Genomic DNA, 9418 nt, shown 5'->3' with positions numbered 1-9418 from the left:
CTGGCCTTCAGGTGCTTTGGAAATTAGGTTGATCCCCTCCTCTGTAACAGCCCCTCAAATATTGGAACACTGGTATCATGTCTCCCCCGGTCCTTCTCTTCGCTAGACTAGTCATGCACAGTTCCTGTAACTGTTCTTCATATGTTTTAGCCTCTAGTCCCCTAACCATTTAGATTAGATTTGGCATTTTTATGCACCTATTCAGTCCTTCCCAAGGATGACGATGATGATGATTTAAAATTCTGTTTGAAATAAAACCCAGCTGAAGTTCTCTAGAGTATCTAATGTACTATAAATTTATAGAAGATTGTTTGTGCAGTTTATTTTCAATTGCTTTACTAAGTACCTTGAGCATGAAATCTGCCTTATTGACAGCCATTTTACACTGAGGCTACATCCTAATTGAGTTGCACCCTATTATCCCTTTTCATGAACATGTTTTGCCTGATTAGTTATTGGGAGCTCAGAGTGATTAGTGTAGAAGCAAAGTTAGGAGCCTTTTGTACCAAGACACTTGTGCATTATTCCCATATCACGGAATAAGCTCCATCCGGATAGCAGCAAGTGACATGGCATCATTTCTATGCCTCTTAAACTGAAACTGATTCTATACAATTGGACCAGATAGTGTATTGTATATATTATATATGTTGTATCAAAAGCTGTTTTCTGTTTGGCCAAACATCGTAACTATTTTTTCCTCACAGTCTCATCACAGCTGGTCTTTGAACACTTCAACAATTACTTTTCCGGGGCAGTTGACAATGGTGTCAAACTGCCGGCCCGCAGGCCGGATGCATCATCAGGAAACCGCACCCACCCCATTGCCGGCAATGGAGAAAAAGCTCTGATACGTTGCGCAATGTCACATGATGTTGCAAATTTGACATGTCTGCTGGGTCCTCTTGGATGAAGATACAATTACCTTCATGCAAGAATCTGGACGTTTAGTCATGACAACTGGACTTCTTCTTTTGTTGGTTCTGAAGTAGCTTCTTCAGTCTTGATAAGCAGTGAAATGTTTTGAACCAACAAAAAAAGAAGTCCAATTGACATGACAACTTTACCTGGATGACTGACAATCTTTATTGACTCCATGCAAGAGATACAGATGTGTCTCGAAGATCTTCCATATTTGCCCTCTGACTGTTTCCTGCCAAAATAGAGATCTCCAGAGAACCAAGGAGAAATCTCAAGCTTCACGTGACCAACAAGATGAATCAGGTCAATGGACCACTTAATAGTTTCCTATTCCATAGATCAACAAATGCCTATGCAAGATCAGCAGCTTGGGCTTCTGGAAATTATTTTATGGTATTTTATGATTATTTTTGCACATGGTCTCTTATGTATTTGTTTACATGTTTTAATTAAGTTTAACTCAGACTTGAAAGTTTTGATTCTGTTTTTTCATTCCCTTTCTTTCCTTCTCAGAAAAATATTTAGCAATATTATGACAAGTAGCTTACCTCATAATGGCTAACATATGTTTTTCTAATTCTGCAGAAATTATTCAGACAAAATCCAACATTTTTATACCTTCTTTGTCATTGCATAACTACATTTTGTGGAATAAAGTTTTTTCAAAGTCTTCTTCACTGCTTTTAAAGTCATTCATAACTTCTTTTCAAGATGCCTGCTTTTCTTTCTACTGACTTCAAACACAATAAAAAAAATCTAATTTGCTAAAGAAGAACAGACATTAATCAATCCATCTTTGGAGGATAGCTGACATATTTTAAATATAAAATAAGGTGTAACTAAAGAGATCTTTCATTTTGACTACACTTATGTGCCTCAGATGAGAACTCTGGACTGATTTATTCAATGATCCATTGGTTTGTTTTCTACAGTATTCTTAGGAATGTCCTCCAAAACCAAAGTTCAAAGGTGCCAATGCTCTTCCTATTCTATTTTTTTTTTGAAGTTCACATTTTGCTTCCATAGTGTGTCACAGAGAATATTTTGAAAACATTTTTTTAAATAGGGAGCTTTCACCTAGCTGAGTATGGGCAGACTTTGCAAACTACACCTATTTATCTAAAATTAGGCACAATCCATTGGTACATAATTGGAGCAGATACATATTCAGGATTGTATAATGTTGAGCCATAAGAATTTAAAGAAAATCTGATAGCCCTACCACATTTTAAAATGTTGTCATTATATAATTTCATAAGTTAAAAGAAAAGCACTTCAGGATGACTCATTAAGATTTTGAAATCCCTAAAAAAAGGTATCAGTCAGAAAGAAGATAAGGGGAAACTAAAGAAAAGGGGAAGGACCAAAGGATCTTTTAACATAAAAGATCAGTGAGAGACAGGAAGTCACAAAGATTATCCTCTTTACTGCAGTGATCAGATAAACTAGACTTTCAGAAGTCAAAAAAATTCTGGTGTGTCAAGATTCTTTCAAATTCAGTACGGGAAGAATCAGGAAAGATTAGTTGTGTCGTGTATACACATCTGTGCAGCATAATTAACTGATAACTTATCCTTCCAGCACACAGAGCACTTGGTGATTACCAAGTCACTGTTGACTCTTAACTCTTGGCAATTGTCTGGACAAGTCCCTGCAGTTTTCTTGAGAAGATTATGAAAGTGGTTTTCCATTGCTTCCTTCCTAGGGCTAAGAGAGACTGTCCCAAGATCACCCAGCTGGGTTCATGCCTAAAACGGGACTAGAACTCACAATCTTCTAGGCTGATACCTTAAGCACAACACCAAACTGGGTGTCTCTGTTCCCCTTGTGTAAGCAATAGAGAAGATGGAACTATTGCAAGAGACAATAACGCTCACTTTCCCCCCCCCTCCTTCGCTTGAGGTTTGTCTTGTCTGAATTCAGTAACAAAGGAGCTTCTCCTGTGTTTTTCTCAAGCTGGTATGAAGACTTTCCTTTTAACCATATATGAACACCCGCTTGACATGGGACAATCTAGCTAGCCCCTGAACTATTTTTTTATTTTTTTTCCTCCAACTGAGCCTTTCATCTGATTCTCAACTCATGAAAGAGATTGGCTTATTTTCTTAATAAGTTTTAATAGTTTAAGTAAACATCGCATTTCCTGTTTAATTTTGACTCTGATGACCAGTTGGGTGGTCAGAGGTGTATTTGATGTAGCCTTTCCCTCTCCTCACTAACCAGCTTCAATGTAGCCATTCCTCTGTCAACTTTTGCCCTCTCCGTCAGCAGTTGGTTTCATGAGCTTCGTACCCATCACCTATTTTATTCTCTAAGAGACCAAGGAAGAGGAGAAAACAGCAGAGTTCCGCTATTTTATTTGAGAAAGAAAAGAGATGTGCTTCTGCTTATTTGCCAATTTCCTTGTAATTCACCATTTTCAGTCAAGTTTTGTTTCTTACGTAAGGGAGGTGGCTGATTGCTTAGGAAATAACCAGTTTCAGTTCTTCCTTTGTACAACTTCACCGGTTGCACAATCAAGGCAGATCTGCCTCTTCTCTTTCTCCATCTATTTTTGTCCTGGCGTCTCCCCCCCCGCCCCCCAACTACCTTATTTCACAGAATTTGAACTTGGGAGGTGATCAAAGGGGGTGAGGGAGGAGGGAAAACAAAATGGCTTATTATTATTATTATTATTATTATTATTATTATTATTATTATTATTATTATTATTATTAATTTAATTTGTATACCGCCCTTCTCCCGAAGGACTCAGGGCGGTGAACAGGGCAATACATAATAAAAAGAGGATACAAAAATTAAAAAGTAATTAAACAGCAATGCCCGTAAATAAATTAATACACATTAAAAGTTAAGACCGATTTATAAAACCCAACCCCATCCCATCAGGCCAGGCCGGATTGTTCAAAAAGGAAGGTTTTGAGATCACGCCGGAAGGAGCGAAGGTCGGGGGCCGTCCGGAGCTCAACCGGCAAGCGGTTCCACAGGTCTGGCGCGCCCACAGAGAACGCCCTCCCCCTGGGGGCCACCAATCGACATTCTTTGATCGGAGGCACCCTGAGGAGGCCCTCTCTGTGGGAGCGCACTGGACGGAGGGAAGTTGACGCCGGCCGCAGGTGTTGCCGTAGGTAAGAGAAACCCATTTCAGATTCTGAAACAGACTCCTTTCCATTTGTTCTGCAGTGCCCTGATTGATGAATGTTTTCCCTGCTGGTAGTGACAGGATGAAAGGAAACAGCAGAAGAGAAAGCCAATAATCTACTTGTTATATTTGACATAGTACACAAATCAGGAGAACACCATTCACCTTCTGACTTGCAACAGATGCTACAGGGGCCATGTTAGAGATCTGCAATGGAAATAGCAAATTTTATGCCAGCATTATTTTGTACTGGCTCAAGGACAGCACATGATATTTTAACTCCATAGTTAACAGACATTATCTTAGAATTGCTTGGATGAGAAAGGTCAGGGTAGTTTAGTGAGCACTGACTGGAAATTTTGGGAGTGGATATCCATACATCTTTAAGTGACCAATTTGAGAAACACAGATCTACATGATGTTTAAGACTTATATGCCTTCTCTCTGAAATTATTGAAGACATTTACAAGAGTAACGCAAGGGCACTTTTGAAAAGGGACCTTTCAAAACACAACTGGACTTTCTTAGGTTTCTTTCTAGAAAAAGTTTCACTTCTTTCCCAAACAAGCTTCTTGGATGAGAAGTGAAACATGTTCAATCCAGTATTGGATTTTTTAAATTTGTTTTATTTATTTATTGAATTTTTATGCTGTCCATCTCCCCTGTTGGGGTGTTAGGACAGTTTAAGACAAAGATGAACAGCCATTAAGTAAGTCTGTTAAAGTGCACATGACTAGAAAGTGGGTAAAGAAGTTTTAATGTAAAACTGATTTACAGATGCAGATATAACTAACTCTATGTACATTAATTTTGTATTTGGGAAGTAGTTTATTTACAGTAGGGGCTACATTTATGTTTGCATGTGCAAAATCCGAACTTAATCATATATCTAAAACTGTGGGTTTTAAAGTAATACCAGGCCTCTCTTTAACTCGCAGGGTTATGATATAACCAAAAAGAAAGAAAACCCACAGTTGCAGTTTGAATATATAGAGGAACACAGCTGTAATAAAAAATGTCTTTGTTACCTTATTTCAGATCTGTTGTGTATGTTGTATGAAGGTTCTTGGAATTGTGATCCAGCATAACTGAGGGGGGATTATAGGTTTTACAGTCTATTGCACTAAAATATTGATTTAATGGACAATTCTATTGAACAGTTTTTGGATGCCACAGGTATCCTCCGCAAATAAAAGAAAAGGTTTATTTAACCAGGTTTTTTTCTGAAAAAGGCTGGGAAGATTGGGGAGTCATCAAACCAGCAAAACGACTAGAGTGAAAAGGATCTCCTTAGAGAGTGCGACATTTTAGGCTGCATATTTTTTACAGAAGTGTAAAATGGAAAATTTGTTATGCAAGTTGAAAAGATTCTTTCTGATTTAATGACATCCTGGTTTAAATAGATGTCTCTTCTTTCTCCCTCTTCTTCTCCCCCCCCAATATCTATTTTATCGAGGTGTTACTGTACTTTATCACCCTTTCTTTCCTTTTTATTATAGTTTTCGGTTACTCATTTTGGTTACTTTGGTATAAGCCATCACAATTCCGTTCCTAATAGTTGCTTATTTTACCCAATTGCAAAGTTATACATTGATGAGCTGTGAACTTCTTTGTCTCTTCTCAACCAAGAATTAGCTGACTTTCTCCTTTATCTTACCATAATGTAGATAGATGATATATATAGGTATATAGATATATGTAGATAAAGAGATAGAGAGATGTAGATGATATATGTAGATAAATAGATGTAGCTGTAGATATAGATATATCGATATATGATAGAGAGACAGACAGACAGACAATTTCAGTTAGAAATCTTACTGGACCAAATTATGTCCACTATCTCTTCTTCATATTTCTAGAATACTGGGATGATCTTGAGGCAGACATAAACAATCAGTCTAACCTATCTGGCAGAATTAAGGTGGCTAGATATGTGCTACTTAGAGGAGTCTAAGACTGCTTTTTCCAACTTGATGTCCTTTAGATGTCTTAGACTTTAAACTCCCCCAACTAAAGCTGAAGTCCAGTTTGGTGCAGGAGGAAACCTGATAACAACTCATTTGACAGATGAGACACAATAGTGGAACAATAGAAGTTTCCTTCTCAGCCTCCCGTTATGGAGAAGACGCTGAATAAAAATAAGAATTGTTATTTTAAATACCTTAAAAAAGCTATGCACAACTAAAGTTCATTTCCACCAACACAGAAACATGAGGACCCAGATTGTTGGGGGCAATTAAGCTGACTTTGTAATAATGCTGCTTGGGGTGTGTGTGAAAGCCCCAATAAGCAGGCATATACAAAGAATGAAGGCTATTGCTAAGCTTGTAAGCCGCCCTGAGTCTTTGGAGAAGGGCGGGATATAAATGGAATTAAAATAAAATAAAATAAAAATAAAAATGTTGAAAAGGAGCAGAAAGGGGATTAGTATGAAATGTTGTTAAACATCCCCAAGAGGATTTCAGTGACTCGCATTGCAAATAAAGATGGGTTGGCAAATTTTCCAATCAATAACACAATGCACATTCACATTTGCCTGGGAAGCAAAAATCTGCCAATTTCCAACATCAAATTTGCATCTCTGCCCTCCTAAATATTAATTTGGCTCTTCTTGGCATGTTCTTTTTTATTTAAAAACTGGATGGTAGCAAACCTGAGCCTCTGACATTTCAATTTATTTACAGACATGGCAGCAACAATCTGTCATGAGCCATCGTAGTCAGTTGTGAAAAACATTTGTCTGATGAACGGGTTGTGTTGTGCTGTTGATAAGACAAATGAAATTTTGGAAGGGCCAAATGCAGAAAAGGTTCTGCAGAGTGAAAGAAGAACCTGGTGACAACACATACACAGTTTGTGAGGCACAGTAAGCAGTTTGCTCAGCGTGAGGGTGTCAAGAGAGGAGACAGCAGCTACTGATGTATTATTTTGCTCTTACAACACTCACAAGTATGTATGCATGTTTAGTTTAAAAAGCAAACTGTCCCTTCTTCCAGTGAGTGCTAGTTGAGAAAGTCTAATAGTGAAATAACAAAACTCAGATGACTAATATAAATTGACAAACAAGTAAACAAGGTGTCCTTCCAGTTGAATTTGAATGTCCCCCGTTGACTTTGTTTGTCAGAAGTTGGCTAGGGAGGTTGCAAATGGTGATGATTACATGACCCAGGATGCTGCAACCATCATTCAGTTAATACAAGCTGGTTGCCAAGCATCTGAATTTTGATCACATGACTAGGGGGATGCTGAGATAGTTGTCATGTGACGACTGGTCATAAGTCACTTTTTACAGTCCTGTTACTTTGAGCTGTCAGTAAACAAATGTTTGTAAATCAAGGGTTTCTTGGTATATGACAAAAGTGGATAAGGGCAGATTTCTTTCCCTTTGCATCTTATGTTTTGAAAGTTTGGGTGAGGTGGGTTCAGTTGGCACTGCAATCCGGGAGTACAAAAATAGGCTGGAAAATGGTTACAGATCTTCCATTCACACACCCCTTGCCCCTCTCACTCTTTACAAGAGAATTTCCCAAACTGTGTTCTCCAGTGTTGCAGGATACTCAAACCATACATGTTAGGCATATGGTGATAGCCTACATAGTTGGGTTGAAAATATATAAACTATGATGTTGTGACTTTAAGATGTTAATTTGGCCAATGGGTGTGTAATGGCCATAAGAGGGAGCTAGGAACATAGCTTCTCTCTCTCTGAATTCACTGCTCTCTGTACTATTGCTCTGTTTTGCTGTACTGTTGGTTTACTACTGTGATAAACCTGAACTGTGTATTGACCTCTGGACCAGTAAGAAGACTTTGTATTTGGAATATTCCTTGGACTGTTACTATTGTGTATGACCTGGACTGTTTATTTTTGACCGTGCATTTTTGTTCTTTATACCACCTCAAAAGTAAAATACTTTTTGCTTTCACAACTCAGTGTATTCTTGTGGTTACTGTGTGACTCTTACTGCTCTCAGTACCCTTCCTTGTCTGTGCAACTCCTTGGTAGCACAAGGAGACCTCTGTATTCCTAACAATACAGTACATGAAGAATAGTACAAACTGGGACAGGCTATTCTAAGAAAGGATTATAGCACTGGCTTTTTCCCCCTAAAATAAATTTGTTCATTTCTGCAAAGCCAAAAATTAATAGATTTCCAGTAAAATTGAAATAGCAGCTTAGGCTCCTTATGAATGACTAGAACACAATTTCTGCTTATTTGTATTTTCCATTTTGTTTTCTAATGACATTTCCTGAAAACAGTGACTAACCATTCTAATGACATTGTGAAACCTTTTTACTCACTACTACTTTAGGACAACTCAGTTTGGACACAATTTTCTTAAGAAATAAGCAAGCGTTGTGAAATAATATTAAATTAAAGCAAACATTTAGAGGCAGAGACAGAATTGCAACATCCAAAAACTTCCATGTTTTGTTTTCATTTGTTTGTTTTGCATTGTGGCAGTGATTGTTTTAAATGTGCACTGCAATGCTTTAATTTCTAGTATATTATAGAAAGTTGACCACAATGTTTTAACATTGTCATTTGATATTGAAGATGCTCCATTCATCCTAACAGTGGTTAAAATGTGAAAATGTATAAAAGAAGTTGAATGAGCATTTGTAATGACAGATGTGCATGAGCCTTGGTGGAGTAGTGGGCTAATGCCTCCTTAAGTAACACCAGCTGCCTGCAGTTAGTGCAGGTTCGCGTCGCACCAGGCTCAAGGTTGACTCAGCCTTCCATCCTTCCGAGGTAGGTAAAATGAGGACCCAGATTGTTGGGGGCAATAAGCTGACTTTGTAATAATGCCGCTGGGGGGGAAGCCCTAATAAGCAGGCATATACATAGAATGAAGGCTATTGCTAAGCACATTGGTTTGTGCTTAAATTGTAAGCCGCCCTGAGTCTTCGGAGAAGGGCGGGATATAAATGGGATTAAAATAAAATAAAATAAATAAATAAATGTCAGACCTATAGGATGCATTGCATCTCTGCTGTTAGAGGGATTTTTTTATAACGCTATATATTTTTTATGATGTCTTTGATTGTTATGTGAACATCCACAAGAGCTTAACTCTGTCTCAGTAAGGTGTCCTCTAATATGGCAGTTCTAATCCCAGATAGATGGAGTGGGCTGCGTGAGCTACTGCCTTTTCTTATTTTTATTTTTATTTTATTTTAATTCCATTTATATCCTGCCCTTCTCCGAAGACTCAGGGCAGCTTACAAGCTTAGCAGTAGCCTTCATTCTATGTATATGCCTGCTTATTAGGGCTTTCACACACCCCCCAAGCGGCATTATTACAAAGTCAGCTTAATTGCCCCCAACAATCTGGGTCCTCATTTTA

The 9418-nt window shown here is 38.0% G+C and overlaps 1 protein-coding gene across 1 annotated transcript in view; it reads left to right on the top strand.

Moving 5' to 3' along the window:
- MLF1 (myeloid leukemia factor 1) overlaps positions 1–9418 on the top strand; it is a 152232-nt gene that overhangs the window by 98577 nt on the left and 44237 nt on the right. The gene's annotated exons all lie outside the window — the stretch shown is intronic.

The sequence above is a fragment of the Vipera ursinii genome (genome assembly GCF_947247035.1).
Source record: "Vipera ursinii genome assembly, chromosome: 5".
Taxonomy (NCBI): Eukaryota; Metazoa; Chordata; class Lepidosauria; order Squamata; family Viperidae; genus Vipera; species Vipera ursinii.
The sequence above is the reverse complement of the archived record's forward strand: the minus strand, read 5'-3'. Positions and strand labels throughout refer to the sequence as shown.